Genomic DNA, 17,803 nt, shown 5'->3' with positions numbered 1-17,803 from the left:
GAGACAGCAGTCAACCTTCTTCTTCAGGCTTGGCTTCGAGATTAAGCATCAGTTTCAACTTCAGCTTCTGAATTATTTCTAGCAGTGAGAGGCCCCCAGATATACTAGTTGATCTCTCATTCATTCTGCTGGGTCACACTCAGGCAACCAATCACTCAGAAGGACATTCAGCAGTCAGTCAGCCAATCAGGCATACACTGCATTCAGGCCATACACTTCCCTCTCAGACACTCATAACAAGGAATGTGTATTGGGACAAGTACCCGGCCTTTCAAAAATACACACTGCATTCATACCAGTTTCGGGCAGGGCTGTCTCAGTCATTGTGTCAAACACCAGAAACCAGACATCCACAACAAGAAGTGCATATTGGTCACACACTCCATTCACCCAAGTCCCACCCACAGGGAGTACCCACAACATACAGTCACTGGGAAGGCTCCAGCCAGTCCGGCCTGGACTTCACAACACCATATATGGAACTTCCACCCAACAGCCAGTGAGGGGGAAGGGACATGGTTAGGACTTTGGGAAAACAAGGTAATAGGCAATAAAAAGCAATAGGCCACAAGGGCCATCTTGTTTCCTATCAGGAATCAACTGATTCCAATGGCAGGGCCTGGGTATCCCAAAATGGAGGATACTCAGAGCACCTGTCTAGTTAAGCATGGAGCTGCCACCAGCCCATACCCTGCTCTGTGGGCCACACAAAGGTGCCCAAAAACATACACTAGGGGTACAGAGTTGTACCCCAACCAATGGGTGCCATAAGGGTATTCCATGGGTCTGTACACCAAACCAAAAATAGGAAGAGCTGCTCTGCCAGTAGTCCCACATGGACTCCTGGGCAGAAAACATTACAGAACACAAATGAAAAAGGACTACAGGACAAGGACAGCGAGGCCCTGTCCCTCCAATGCATTTCCAGCATCACAGGCAGGACGAAGACTGATATGTTTTGAATATTTCTCCTCTGTGAAAGATAGTGAGCCAAAGAATCTGGGTAAGGCTCTCGTCTGCCCAGATGGCGGCCTTAAGATGGAGTATGGTCTTCTGACTACTCGCCCCATACAACTGGTCTGCATGAACCACAACCTCTTCAGCAAATACCTCTGCATTGATTGTAAAAGATTGTTTGTATTTCACATCAGTGCCTAATTGAACAGTCATTTACAACGATTCATTTAATAGAACTGCTGTTGCTATGCTCTGCGCAGTCCCTTATTGATTTCTATGATAGTGCCTATGCTCTACTGTAACTCAAGACCATCACACCTGCATATGATGTCTTATTAAGTAGATTACTACATAAAATACTCGAGCTTAGTGAGTGCACTGTCACTACTCTATTTTAATAACCCAATAACAGATGTTCCAAATGTAACATTTAAAATAGCTATTTTGCCATAATATGTCTTCACAAACACAATACGGACACGTAGTTGTCTGTCCCTATGGATCATAGCTTGATCCCTCGATTACAACTTCAAATAATCTAGTCATACTCAGAGCGTTGTTGACATTTCTCAGACACTAAGTAAAACACATGGGGTATCTTTGTATCATAGGCAGCTCCATGGCAGTGCAAGCGAACTGCTGATAACATGTACATCGAATGGCAAATATCGTGCACCAATATCCTTATTTTATTTGATTGGCTTGTAGCAGTGTACTTTTGAATAGTAAACGGTGTGCACCTTCATTCTCAATGTATCTGTTACCTCGGGTCCACCGGAGTGCATTCACACCCATTTGCCCATGAAACACCATAGGTTTGTTTCATGAGCTATCAAAAAAATGTGTAACTTCCAGTGTCTCTTCCTTGCATTCCCCTGCTCAGAGACAACCAACAATCTCAGCTAACCTGGCTGGGCAATATTCTCCAGGTAGGGTAACACGATTTTAAATGACTGCACAGATGGAAACAGTTCTGAGTATGTTATTTGTATAGACACATTTAAATGAACGTGTACATGAGTTCATTCAAATGTGTCGCCCAAGGCATCCGCATTTCTTTCTTTACGGGCCATCGACTGATGCCTTGATTGCATACAATTTCAAATAATTTGAGTTTTTCTTCATATCTTTTTGTTTTGACACACTATCCCATATTTCTTTCTGTTAGTATAGTTTACAAATGTCTTGCCTCCTTTGATCCCTTTAGTTTGTTTGTTTGTCCACATTGTCCTCCTTTCCCTTCATCAATTATATCTTATCTATTGCTCCATACCAATATAACTACAAATTGCAATAATTGTTAAATGCATCTTAATCTATTCTCTATACATACATGTACTGACACCCCCATACACACGTGTGTTTAGTGTATATGTCCTAGAAATTAATACATCCCACAATATATGTTTCTTTTGGGATATCTTTGAATACCCCAAAGCTTTCCTTAAGAAACCAAATGGCAACATGTCTCTGCCCCACTGTTGGAGAAATCAAGCTCATGCAACAATTGTGGGTGATGGTAAACAGTGGGTCATTTAGGTATTGGCTTGCAAGGCACGGATAATGGCATCCTGCATCTAAACAAGACCTCACCTAACTGACCTGACCCACCCTTCAGACCTCTTTCCTTTACAGGTAATCGGTCAAATTCTAGAACACCACTAGTAGGCCTTGTAGCACATTCATCCCGCCTCTCGCCAGAAGAATTACCCCATTCATGAACACATAGTCCATCTTTAATGTCCATGTCTGGATGTGATGCATTGTGACGCCTTCTGGCCAGTGAATCCCTGGCTTGGGTTGGCACAGGATGAGATCCCTTCTTGGCCTTTGCTCATGATGAGGTATTGGTATCCATGACCCCTGTGAGTTTGGAAAAACAAGTGACAGCGTTTCATTAAGGGTGTAAATCCAGCAGCCTTACAATCAATATCATCAAAACCAAAGTGATAGTATTTTACCCGTCTCATAAAAGCAACCAAGACGACGAATCACTGTAGAGGATCACCTAATCGAACAAGTCAACAGATTTGACTATTTAGGCACTAGATTCTCAAGTACTGGTAGCTGGTCTGCACAAATGGAGAAATCCTAAATTAGCTTGGAGAGAGGCAGTCATGCTGTCCTTTAATTAGCTCACATTCATGGGAACTGTGCCCTTTGACCAGCGCTGCAACTTTGCAACATGCAGGTAGGGCTCACCACAGCCTTTGGGGCCGAAATCTGGGGATTTGTTAAATCAGCCAGACTTCAAGTAGTGAAAAGTAGATTTCCAAAAAAAGGGTCGCTAACCTCCCCACAATCACATCAAAAATGGCAGTACATATAGAACTTGAGCATAGATGTATTTCCAGCGTAGTAGCCATCTGGCCAATAAGGTAATGGGTCTGCATGTGGGGCTCCCACATTTGGGGAAAAATACACAGCGGCAATATCCTACATTTTGACACAAAGTGGAGGGACAGATCTCCCCTGGTGCAGGCACATCAAATCAGAAGTGAACTCCATGGAACTTAAACATCTGTGGAATAACCCAGAACAAATCGATGGCCGCACTAAAAAGGTGGTACAGGCCACATTTGACACAATATTGAATGGGAGGATAAATGTGTTCTTCAGTTCTTCTACTCAACCCACTGCCGATCAGCTCTGCACAACTGAATTAGATTATCAGGCCCATCTGGATGCAATAGTCTCATCCTATGAACGTTCCCTATACCTAAGTCACAGATTTGGCACCCTAACTCTGGCGAAATAATTGTATAACTTGCACATGACTTATTCCGTGTAATTCAAACCTTGTATGGGTGCTAGAGAATCCATAGAACACTGCCTCTTTATATGTCTACTCGTAGGCATTTTAGGGCGCTTTAACGGATGCCAATCTTAATAAAACACAACATCAGACATTTACCTGATGCACTAAATATTTGCAAAGGGTCTTCAAGTGAGTTCATTGTGTTTGCAGTTTCCAAATATATCTACCGAGCTTGGCTGTTAAGAATGAAGCAGGGCTCAGCCTCTAAGGAATTAGAAAGGGAAGAAAATATGCGATATGTATGTGTGACTACCACCATTTTTTTGAATTTTAACTTGTGACTGCTTATAACTGTTTATCAGACAGTGCTGACATCTAGCATTCCCTAAGCACCAAGTAGCATATCTCTGCTTTCAGGCAGGCTCCATTTGACTCGTGCATTTTAGAACCTTTGTATGCCCTTTATCTAACACTCATGTGCACTAAGCATGTGATGACCTGAACTGTATGAGTTTAGTTGTCACTGTTAACCATTGATTTTAATTGTATATATGTATTGTATCCTGCAATGTTTTATGGATCATTCCAAAATAAACATATATAACGAATGAAATAACAGGCCTTCTTTGTTTGGAGTTTCCACAAGACTGTATCTGATTAGCATAATTCCCTTCAATTATGTTAAGTGACACATTAATGGCAACGAGATGTGTTTGAACTGGGCACCAAAAAAACAGGCCTGATGGCTTTCACTGAGAGGACCACAAATAAAAATTGTATTGAATGTTAATGGATGTATCATAAAATATTTGTTCTTAAATTAGGCCCTGATGGAAAGGGCCTAATCCAAATGGTTCTGCTGTTGCTTGCAGGCCTAATGGGTTCACTTGACAAGAGGCCATGAATATTTCCCCTCCAAGAGGCCCAGGCTCTGTTAAACGGGAAAACATATCGTACCTCCTTCTGTGTATATATGTTGGCCTAAGCCCAGTCGCTCTGCGAAGAAAACCGTGTTTCAAATGTGCCAATTTTGTATCGACTTCGCCGCCATTTTGGGATCATCCGCCATTTTGATTTCTGTTCAAATGCAACTCTGTGTTCTGAAATGGTGGACTGTGTTTCCAACTAGCAACCGAGCCTTCCCGAACTTTGCACTATAGTTAATGTTTAGACTGTCTGTTGGCCGAAAGTTTAGGCTGAGTAAAGAGACCTTGTCCCATGTCTGACTTGTGGTCTAAGGATTGTCTGCGTCAATGAGCCTGATCCACAGACATACATCGACACAATGAAATACAAATATCGAACGTGGACACTGGCTGAACTGCATTGTGAGGGACATGTGCTAAGGCTTACTGCTATACCTGGGAATACACTGTTGCCATTGTGACTTATTTATATATAAACTGAATGTAATCCGTGTGCATATTGTCGTAAAAGCAATAAGTGAACTCGGCACGAACTCTAGACCATGGATTATTAACTTGCAGAGGGGCTGGACATTATTACTGAAAATGTATAAATGTACGAATGTCCAGATGTCCAGTACCTCTCACTTCTCACACTGAATGGCTGGTATTCGCTGTGATTTACTGAGGGCCAGATAGCTATCTGATCTGTTTTGTTCTTTGAAAACTGCTCAGTTAGAATAAAGATATGTGAATCTTTATAAGCCCGTCTTTGGTGTATTTCCTTTTGATGGTACTCAGCCTCGATATTTTCTCTTGCTTTTACAGATGGTGCCCGAATAGGGACCCTCACGATTGATGCCATCTCGTGGAAGTTTGATTTGGCTATTGAACCGGGATCGGACGGTGAAAAAGGGGGGCCCTTTCTTGGATGAGAAGCGATACCTCAACAGTACTGCATGACCCGTACCCTGGACGGTGAGCCCGCGGTCCGAGACGGCATCTTGACGATGGTCCATATATCGAGGCGGGCAGTTTTACCGAAATCACCAACCACGTGGGTCCTTTGAGTCCTTAGAAATCCGATCGGATCTACTTGGTCCTTTGATCAGGTGAGTCATGACCCGATTCTTAAGCATCCTGATGATTTGTTTTGATGCATTGCACTCGTGAGTACAATTATTGACCAGGTAACACCAGTAATCTGACATGCCTCGGAAATTGTTGCCTGCTTCGGGGCGTTATTCCACAGTGACAGACAATCTTTGGAATTTGGCCGACCGGCGCCAATGGAGGGGTCGCCGGCGTGTACTATGTACTATAAGTACGGCATTGGTAGTATAGTGTTTAATTATATTTGCCACAGACAAACTAGACATGCTTCCGAACTTCAGTGGCCAACCAATGGTAGTTTTGAAATTCCTCGTATAGAATACTTAGAGTCTATATTGTTAAAGAAAAAGGCTAGACCTGCAGCATTTGATTTATTACAGAATTGGAAAAGAGAAGCTATGCAGCAACTTAAAAGTAGAGAAAAACATGCACGCCGTCATATGTCCAATGCCGAAAAAGCGTTGTTATATGATCAAAATAAACAGTCTGAGTCAGTTAGGAGTATGGATAGGGCTTTTTCATTTGGTATCCAGAAAATCTATCTGTCTAAAGACTTTCATGTATCTGATGACCTAATTGATAAACTTCTAAATGAACGAAGGCCTGGTGCATCTGCACCACCTCCGTATGTACCTATTCCTGCTGTTTTTCCTCTTCCTGCTGTTGTTCCTCCTCCCGTAGTTGTTCCTGCTCCTCCTATCGTTCCTCTTAATGTTCCTCTTCCTCTGGTTGTTGTTTCTCCTCCTTTTGTTGCTCCTCTACTTGCTCCTCCACCTTTGCCTACTGTTAGGGGTTTGGTAGATGTGGCTTCTGCACCAGTATTAGCACCTTTGTTACCGAATGTACAAGATTTGTCTACTCTTTCTCTTCCAAGTGGTTCTGTCCCATTTGTAGTCGATAAGGGAGCAGAATCAAGGATTGTAACTCGTAATACTGTACCTAAAGAGAGAAAGCGCGATTTGACTGCATGGGCTAGACAATGCATGGAGGAGGGTGAACAAGCTGATGTTTTTGCCACACTCACACAAGTTTCCTGAGAAAAAATATTTTTATTGAGGGGTTGGGAATTCATTTATGTGTAATGTGGAACAGATTAGATGATATAGATCTCCCACAAGGGTTGAGGGATCTGAATGTTTTAGCATATTCAAGAGACACTGCGGAGAAAGTACATGAGCACGTTGAGAGGGTTTTTGGGTATAGAAGGGAGTTAGAAAGGTTACGGAATGAAGAAATTGATGGTGATAGTTTGGACGTTATGTTTGTACAGAAACGGTTTCTTCCTTGTTACAAGTCGATAAATGAGGAAACACGAATTTGCACAAAGGATGCGATTAGGTGGATTTCAGACATGTTGATTTCTCTCGTAGAAGTATATGACACGTATAGTCAGTATATGCCAGAAATGCAGAGGGAAGTGTTACAGGTAATGGTAGAATACCTACAGGATGAATGCATAAAAAGAAAGATTTGTTGTTCTGCAGAATTATTGAATATCTACAAGAGAGCTTTTTCGTCGAACACTTCTTCAGCTGCTTTAGCGCTCGATCTAGCTCTGCTGCTGAGTAAGCCTTCAGAGTTTCCTATCTCTCAGTTGCCTATGAGAGAGGTTCCACCGACATTTGTCCCGAAAGTCAAGATTCCAGCTAATCCTGCAACAGGTACTGCTGCTCAGGATATTCCTGCACATTATGTGTCGCAGTTTGTTCACGTGCCGTTCTCGAGACAGGAAGTGAACACCATTAAACAATCCATTCCTGATATTAGAAAGAATCCGACAGGGTTCTATAAAGAGATAGAATCTGTCTTGCAGTCATCAATATTTACTCTGAGCGATATTGATTTGTTATTTCCTGTGCTCCTACCTGTTGATTTGTGGAAACAGATTAGGACTGTAGACGATGTACCAGGGTTAGGAGACGCATGGGTTAATATAGTTCGATTAGATAGAGAAAGGCCAGCTGGCAAGAGACCGCCACAAGTAATACTGACTTTGCCTGATAGAATAGTCATCAAACTAAAAGTCATAATTCCTGAAAGAAGGATTATTTGGGATAAGTTTACTGCCTGTGTCCAAGGGAAGTCTGAGGGTGCCACCGAATTCTTTAATCGGTTCGAAAAAGTGTTTTCAGATTTCAGTGGACAAGATTTGAGCACAGAGTCTGGGAAACGACTTTTTGTAGACAAATTTGTGCGTGGATTGTTGCCTGACATCCAGCCGCAGATTATGTCTTCGGAGAGCGCTTGGCAAGCTAAGTCTCAGTCTGAAGTATTGCATATGGCTCAGTACTATGAGAACCGAGTTAATAACGAGAAAGGAAGAATCGAAAAAGAGAAAGGGAGACCTGAAAACTAAAGTTTTATTGCAACAAATTGTTAGAGGCCCTAGAGGGGGTACCTCACAATTTAGAGGACAGTATGCTCCACAGGGAAATGCGCCGTTGGGTCCTGTAAACGTGAACCAGTGTGATTATTGCAGACAAGAGGGTCATTGGCGTGCACAATGCCCGATCCTCCAACAGAGGTCGAACAATGCATTTGGTAACATGGGTAGACAATCCAGAGGCCTTCCTGGGTCAGTTTTCTCAAAATATGCAACCTTTTTCGCAGGATAATCAGGTACCAAGTGTGGATAATAGGAACATTTTTTATCATCCTTCTGCTGCATATCTCTCTGAAGAACTTCCTTTTGATGACATTCTGTTTCGTTAGGATTGCCCGAAGCAGGGTTTGGAACCAACGCCTATTCCGGTTAATCAGAAAGGCCCCTATGTTGAAACGATAGTGGGTAATAGGAAACATCTATTCTTGATAGATACAGGAGCACATAAGTGTTCCATTGACCATTCACAGGTTCCAAACATTCCACTGTCAGGTCAAACCAATGTTTCTGTAGGGTTGTCTGGTACGCCAGTAGTTTGTCCGGATTCTTCATCTGAACCAATTACATTGGGTCCATTTACGGACCACTGTCCATTACTTTTGACTACGAACTGTGGAGAGAATTTGTTGGGATTAAATCTGTTGAAGGAATTGATTGCGGTAATTCATTGTTCTTCGGATGGAGTGCGTTTGACGATTTCACCACCGCAACTTTTTGTCTCTCAATTCTTGACTAGACCTTTGCCGCTGGAATTTAGCGATGTTCCGGAGTGTTTGTGGGCAATTGATGACAATGATGTCGGTGTTCTGCAAATTGAGCGTGTTAAGATCATTTTGAAACATGGAGTAAAGTTGCCACGTATTCTTCAGTATAAGATTTCGGTCGATGGTGAGCAAGCTTTGAAATGCATAGTCTACGATTTTGTACATCGTGGGGTAATTGAGGAAGTTGCAGGTAATTTGTGCAATAGTCTGATTTTGCCTGTGTACAAAGAAGGCGATAATGCAATTCCTTTTCGTTTCATCATTGATTTACGTGCCATCAATAAGATTGTTGCTCCACAATTTCCTAGTGTGCCTGATGTGACGACAATATTAACCATGATTCCGGCTTCTGCTACTTTCTTTAGTGTTGTAGACCCTAAGAATTCTTTGTTCAGCATTCCTATACACAAGGATAGCAGATATCTATTCGCGTTCACCTTAGGGGGAAGCTCGTTTACATTCACCCATGCACCTCAAGGTTACACGGAAAGTCCGAGTATCTATAGTAGGGCTTTGAAAGAGCAGCTCAACACACTCGAGTTGCCTACCACTTGTACACTGCTTCAATATGTGGACAATCTACTTTTAGATGCTGACTCAGAGAGTGCCTGTAAGGAGGGCACTGTGCTGTTGCTTATTCATCTAGCAAAACATGGACACAAAGCTTCACTGAAAAATTTTCAGTATTGTCGACAGGAGGTCACCTATTTAGGCTATCTCCTGTCAAAGGAGGGAAGAAGGTTGACGCCTGAGCGGATAAAAATAATTTCTGGCATGTCTGTCCCAAATACACAGAAGGAAGTCATAGCCTTGATAGGAATGGCGTCTTACTGTAGGCAGTGGATCCCGAACTTCTCGTTAACGATTAAACCAATGTTGGTTTTGACAAAGAAGGGCATTTCTTCGCCATTGCCATGGAACTTGGAACACCAGCAAGCGTTTGATCTGCTCAAGACTGCACTGTGTTCAGCACCAGTTATGGGCACACCAAATTATGAAAAGGCCTTCGTGTTTTATGTGCATGAACGTGATGGATGTGCTTTGGCTGTATTAACACAGGAACATGGAGGGAAGAATAGGCTGTGCGGCTACTTTTCTTCTGCCCTTGATCCTGTCACATGCGCTTTGCCAAGATGTTTGAGAGCTGTCGCTGCTGCTGCGTCTGTAAAACAGAGCAAGGGAATGGTCCTAGGCCATGCTTTAACCCTGATGGTACTTCACTCTGTAGATCTTCTATTAAACAGAACACAAACACAACACCTCACCTCTACACGATTAACGAGATACAAATTGATCTTGTTTGCTCCGCACATTAAAATTCAGAGGTGTTGCGGTCTGAATCCGGCGGAACTTTTACCTTTCCCTCAAGGTACTGCTTGCAGTGACGAAGCGTCACATGAATGTCTTTACACCACAGAGCAAGAGACTAGCGGCAGGATCATTCTGAAAGAATACTCCTTTGAACAATCCACAAGGAGAGCTGTTTTGTGATGGCTCCTGTTTCAAACTTCCGGATGGTACATCTACGGCTGCTTATGCAATCACCACATTGAGCACGATTGTGGAAAACAAGAGTATCACGCATAACACTGCGCAGGCCGCAGAGATTATAGCATTGACCTGAGCTTGTGAACTTTCCGAAGGGCTTACAGTAAATATATATACTGATAGTCAGTATGCTTATGGGGTGGTTCACAACTTCGGCAGACTTTGGGCAGAACAAGGTTTCTTGACCTCGCATGGAACTAAAATCCAGTACGGCTCCTTCATAGTACGGTTACTCTCAGCGCTTGCACTCCCCACTCAGTTAGCAATCATGAAATGCGCAGCACATCAGAAACTCATAGATGATGTGGGAAAAGGGAACGCTTTCGTTGACCAGATAGCCAAGCAGACTGCCACTGATCTCTATTCAGAAATGCATAAGTCAAGGGAAGCCACAAATGTTTGTACTTTGGATGAGGGTATCGAATCTGAGAAATGTATTCAAGCTGATGCCCCATTAGAGGAATCTAAGAAATGGGTCGATGATTTGGCAAGATTGGATGATGACGGGTGTTGGGTGGACAAGTTAGAAGGGAAATGGTTGTTGCCAGACACGTACATTACAATGATGGTCGCTATGGCTCATGGTCCCACCCACATCTGTGCACGTAAAGTTACCAAAATGTTACAAAATGTCTGGGTGAATGATAAAATCTCCAAAGTAGCTGAACGTTTTGTTCAAAGTTGTATGATTTGCTTGCAGCATAATATGGGAAAGGGCACATCGACTCCAAGGGGTAGTTTTGCTCCACCTTCTTTGTCCCCTTTGAGGTTATTCACTTTGATTTCATTGAAATGGAGCGTTGCAACAATAATAAGTATGCACTAGTTGTTATCTGCTCCTTTAGTAAATGGGTTGAAGCCTTTCCTGTTAAAGATGCCACAGCAATGACAACGGCGAAGACCATGCTTAAGGAATATTTTCCTAGGTTTGGTTTGCCAAGGGTCATCTGGTCGGACAATGGTCCACATTTTATCGCTGCTGTAATTCTGCAGATATGTGCAGGATTACAGATCGATAAACGGTTCTATTCGGCTAGACATGCTCAAAGTGCTGGTTTGGTAGAGAGACATAACGGCATTATAAAGAACAGCTCGCTAAAACGTGTGCCAGCACCAAACTGAAATGGCCGGAAGCCTTACCGATCGTCTTGTTGTCAATGAGAACGACCCCACAGACTAAGACTGGGCTCTCCACATTTGAGGTGGTTATGGGTAGGCCAGCTAACATTTGGGGCTTACATAAGCCAAGATCTATGCGTGACATTGAACCTGTACTTCTTTCCGACTACTGTGGCCAGTTAATTAAAAATCTGTATTTGATTTATCAACAGGTGCGAGAAGCCCTCCCCGTAAAGTACGAGGGCCCAGGCCACAGCATACGGCCTGGAAGCTGGGTTCTTGTCAAATCATTTGAAAGAGCATCCTGCCTCGCACCACGTTGGCGGGGCCTGTGCCAAGTTCTATTGGCCACACAGACCGCGGTACTGGATTCACGCGTTACACATCAAGAGGATTCCCTTCCCTTTGCCACACGATACAGAAGACACAGAAAACCTTACCAGCGCTGCCCCCAACGATCATGCATCGAGCAGCATCGAGAGTGCTTCAGAGACTCTCCCTGAGTTGTTCTCAGGTCACGCAGTACCAGGAGTCACAAGGTACGATCTGCATCCAAGGAGTTAGACTTACTGCACGGTTCAGCTGTGCCACCAGGAAAGATCATCGGATGGCTTGTCTTTTTGGCCTGTTCTTTGTGCATAAGGATTTCTGTTGGCTGGGGTTAGGGAAGGACTAAGAAAATGCACGATCAGGAGATCACCAGCAAACAAACTTTGGAGTATTCATTTGAAGAAACAATGCCTGCAACCGCTCCCACTCGTACAGAACTAATAAAAGACTGTGTGCCCGATAGTAGTAATGAACAATCGAATGCGTGGGCCCCGAAAACATTTTGTTGTCTTGTGATTATGTTAATCGGCTTCACAATAGTAATTGCCTTAGGTTTTTGGTATTTGGAAGAAGTACATCCGCTTGAAATTTTGGTACCCACTGAAAATGTACCTACTGTTTCTACACCTTTTGTGCATCTGCACACTCTATCTCCTAGAGACTCTCAGCACAGACAGTTACCACAACAACACTGTATTACTCATCATGAATGTCACACATGCCATTTTTAATAGATCTAATTGTTGGGTCTGCACGCATTTACCGCAACACGGAGACTAGGGGTTGAGCTAGTATATTCATCCTTTACCCTTGACTACTGCATGCTATGCATCTTTAAGGGCACTATTCTTTGGCCGATGGAACAATAGCATCTCGGGGAACTTTGATGGAACGAATCTGAATGATTTTGAGAGACGAGTTCTAACGCCCCTGGGATGCTCGCTTTTTGCGAATAGGAGCAAGCTTAATGTTGCTTCTATTAGGCCTTCTGATAGATTGTCTCGTCCTTTTCAATCTCTGATCTCTTTCAAGATGGCTCCTATAGGCAATAGGGATGCCACGCCACCTTCCTACACTGTTAACCACAGCCCCGATTCAGTTTCTTTCTGCATACAGGGGAATGGTACTCAGTTAATGGGTGATTTCAAGGGTTGCGCCAACGTTTCGAATTTGACTAGTGAGGACAGACCTCTGTATGTAGGCAAACCTGCATACTTTGTTTGCGGTAATGAAGCTTTCCCATGGCTACCTAGGGATTGCCAGGGAACCTGTTATTTAGGGATTCATTTACCAGCACAAGTTCTGGGTGACGTAGCTAAATCCTTTGTACCATTTTGGGGGCAAATATTAAATTCTGAAGATATCAGAAGACTAGCGAGAGTACTGGAGAGGACCATCAACCGGACCACTGACATACTCTATAATATGACTTTAGAACAGAAAGCGATAAGGTTAGTGGCACTTCAGAACCAGATGGCGTTAGACGTCATCCTGGCTGAGCGTGGTGGAGTATGTAAATTAGTGGGGTCCGCTTGCTGCGTTTTCGGGCCAGATTCCTCCCCAACTATCTTTAAGGCAATACAAAATCTGCATGCCCTTAGTTCAGAAGTGCATGTTCCCGAGTGAAACTAGCGCTTGGTTCTGGGACTTCTTACGATCTTGGGGATGGAAGCTACTTTTAGTCTTGCTGATCATTTTGGGTATACTGTTGTATTTCTGTTGCTGTAGACAGTGTCTTCTTGGCATATGTTCGGTGTTAGGAGGATGTTGTGCACAGGCGATGGGAACGTTAGGACAAAAGGTACGTGCCCCAGAGAAGAGGACAAATTAATTTGTGTTGAAAGAAATATCTGTTTCTGACCTCATGGTGATAGATATTTCTGATAGTGATTCAGGATGTATGGACATTGAGACGTGGAGCTACTCGTAAAGTGACTAGAAGTAGTTTAACGCTTGGCTTAGGCAAAAGGAGGGTTTGTTAAACGGGAAAACATATTGTGCCTCCTTCTGTGTATATATGTTGGCCTAAGCCCAGTCGCTCTGCGAAGAAAACCGCGTTTCAAATGTGCCGATTTTGGATCGACTTCGCCACCATTTTGGGATCATCCGCCATTTTGATTTCTGTTCAAATGCAACTCTGTGTTCTAAAATGGTGGACTGTGTTTCCAACTAGTAACCGAGCCTTCCCGAACGTTGCACTATAGTTAATGTTTAGACTATCCGTTGGCCGAATGTTTAGGCTGAGTAAAGAGACCTTGTCCCATGTCTGACTTGTGGTCTAAGGATTGTCTGCGTCAATGAGCCTGATCCACGGACATACATCGACACAATGAAATACAAATATTGAACGTGGTCACTGGCTGAACTGCATTGTGAGGGACATGTGCTAAGGCTTACTGCTAAACCTGGGAATACACTGTTGCCATTGTGACTTATTTATATATAAACTGAATGTAATCTGTGTGCATATTGTCGTACAAGCCATAAGTGAACTTGCACAAACTCTAGACCATGGATTATTAACTCGCAGAGGGGCTGGACATTATTACTGAAAATGTATAAATGTACGAATGTCCAGATGTCCAGTACCTCTCACTTCTCACACTGAATGGCTGGTATTCGCTGTGATGTACTGAGGGCCAGATAGCTATCTGATCTGTTTTGTTCTTTGAAAACTGCGCAGTTGTAATAAAGATCTGTGAATCTTTATAAGCCTGTGTTTGGTGTATTTCCTTTTGATGGTACTCAGGCTCGATATGTTCTCTTGCTTTTACAGCTCAACTTCTGGGAGCATAAGCACCCCTTTGAAATCTGCATGCAGGGCAGATGCGAAGATTTGACTTTTGGTTAGTTCAACATGAAGACACAATAAAGGCATTGCCAAAGCCATGATAAAAAAAGCGATTATTTTTCATTTATTTACACAGTAATATTCCCAATTTTAAAACATTTCACATATAAATCCTTGTATAACCATCACAAAGTTTTACATACATTGATAAAGATGTCTGATAACTTTCTAAGCATATATTATTGATGGATAAACCAAGGTTTCATAAAAAACAAAAATGAAATACACTGTTTACATCAGAATATATTGTAACACACAGGTGCCTGTTCCCACATTTAGAAATGGAGTCCGATTTTAAACTGCAGCTTTTGGCATCTCCTGTTTTCACTTTACATTAGATAAAACCCAATCTTTTCAGTGAAATGGATTCAAGTGCCAATGTAGTTTCTTGGACTGTTGAGGTTGTGGTAAAATCTGCACCATGTGTCAGGTGCGCAAGTGAAAACCTTCTACCCACCGGTTCATGCTGTTTGTATAAATGGAAGACGAATTACACAAGTGAAGTAGGGAAAGGCACTATTCGGGAACCTCTCACTTTGAATTCCAGGCAGTCTTCCTTTTCCTTTGGTATTTTTGTTGCACAGAGCCATCTGCCTCACACTTGAAAGATGCAGCACAGTTTTTCAGTATCAGTTTGCAAAGTTTTGGGGTCGATTTATCTTCACAGATCCCCCAACTGGGCCAATGTCTCAAAGGGAAGGACAATTACCAAAGGGCTATGGCTTTGTGGTAGATGAAAGGTATTATTCTAAGGACATGTGGTCTACATCAGACCTGCAAAGATGATCCACTTCATGATGTCTTCTTTATTCGGAGCCGCTTGCCAATGTTGTGCTTTTGGTTTAGTCTCCATCTCTTCAGATACGACTACTCGGGCCCCCATCTCTTTTCTTTCATTGGGGTGCCAAGTTTACCACCATTGCTCTGTTGTTTTCCGTAATTCGTCTAGCTGGAAGGAACTGTTGTTAATTGAACTAGAGGAAGGGGGGAAAATGCTGGTTTAGTATAACATAATAATAGTTTTAATTTGACATTAACTGATGCCACAGAAAAAGCTGAGTCTCAATGACAATTCAAAGGTTTTTATTGATTTCTTTGTAAGGTCTGTGGCCCGTCCTCTTTCTCACCTTCCCACAAACCACCTCCCTAACCAAAGTGTCTATAACCCTTGATAGTTCAATCGATTGTTGACCACTAATGTAAGAGTACTTGCTTATTCTACTGACTTTTTTCCCCAAAAAGCAGTCTTGCGGAGTCTCAGTAATGGCCAACTTGTCATTTTCCTACTCTGGCTACATGTTAGTGTTCTAATTCGGAATGTGGTTGTGCGATCCAATTGCTCTGTAAGATTTAGCTGGTTCCACTAGAATATAGCCAATAGATATTTGCACAGGGAGCCTCATGCCAGTGTACAGCAGCAAGCTTACATTCACACCACGTTGTCAGCGGAATATGTCAAACTCTCTGTTGACCCCTCCTGCTGTTGGTTTAGAAGGGTGCAGCCTCCTGGCTACCCTGTGTATCCGACCCTGCTCAAGTGACTGCCGGAGACTGCTCTTGCCACTGAACTTGCGTGCCGGTTCTTCATGCCACACAGATGATTTGAAGGGCTTGCAAGGACTGCAGGAATTTTCATCTGACTCTGGGTCCTCACACAGGGTCCTTACAAGAACGGGCAGCCCTCAATGCTGCTGGCGACTGCCCTTGCCACCAGCCTTACAAGCCAGCAGTTCTTCGGTGCAGATGATTTTAAGGGCTTGCAGGGACTGAAGGAATGTTTGGCTGGCTCTGTGTCCTCACAGGAACAGGCAGCCCTCAATTCTGCCAGAGACTGCTCTTGCCACCGCCCTTACGCCATTACACATATAATTACATAACTAAGATGACAATGCCTGGTATATTTTAGCATACCCCCACACCTCACGATGTCAGTATCTCTTCATATCAAGCTAACATCCAACAAATTATGTTGCAACGTCTTGGATAAGATTGCGATATGTATTATCTGTGAGTAGATGTGGACCTCTTATTTGTGGTCGCTAAGCATGCATTCGTAACCCAGACAAGGGCGTAAAGAGACAAGCTCTTTGTCATAGTGTGTTTGGTTGCATGTTAGGTCAAGCTCTGATGGCCAACACAAACTATTTTCCTGGAACCAGAGGTTAAAGTGTACAAAATAAAGTAGTGGAGCTATTCTTCCCCTTCAGCCACCCATACCGTCAAAACCCACCTCTTACCCTTGTCACCGAGCACCCCAGCACCCGGTTCCTGCCCACTTTCCCCATTACAAAGCTCATACGTTGCGTTCTGTTTCCCTGCCACTCCAACACACAACATTGTGTTTTACAGCTCTGCTTTCAAGATTAAACGAAACTCAGTGAAAGAAAACATATCTTAAAATGTGCATTTCTTTAAGTCATTGTTCTAATCATCGCTGCGTAGGAACTTCTTTAGGGACGTGGCAAACACAATATCACCAAACCCCCATTTCTCATGCACAGCGCTGCCTGCAGGGATTAAACGTGGTTTGTGTGTTTAATTGCAGAAAACATACGTTTATCACTGCCTTGTTTTTTGTGGTGCTTTGTTATTCGGTTCTACGCCTTGAACATGTTCTTAAAATACAGTGTAACAAATTACCACATTGAGCTATGTATGAGACGAGTTTATCACCTACAAAATACCGGTTCAAGTCCCCATATGGGAACGTTACAAAACAACAAAGGGGACCTTCTCACATGTCCAGGAACGATGGAGTGTCTAGGAAAAAAACAGTAAGGGAATAATAGGTGATTTCTTAGAAAAGTAGTAACTTTTAATTCCCACCCACTTCGACCCCTGCCTTCAAAACCCCATCTTGAAGAGTCCTCTCCTCTCTCCTTCACTATGCTACACTACTGAAATATTCACTGTCTATACATGAATAAACACGAAGCACCTACTCACTTTATAAAAGGCACAGCGATTCACTTAAAAAAGACTTACGTTGTTGGTGTTCATTTTTATACCAATATGGGAGACAAAAGCAGTGGGAACACTGTGTTTCTACACCTAACAATAACACACAGGGCTTTG

This window comes from Ambystoma mexicanum, chromosome 8 (genome assembly GCF_040938575.1).
Source record: "Ambystoma mexicanum isolate Mex_15411 chromosome 8, UKY_AmexF1_1, whole genome shotgun sequence".
Classification (NCBI taxonomy): Eukaryota; Metazoa; Chordata; class Amphibia; order Caudata; family Ambystomatidae; genus Ambystoma; species Ambystoma mexicanum.
Note: the sequence above shows the minus strand (reverse complement) of the source record.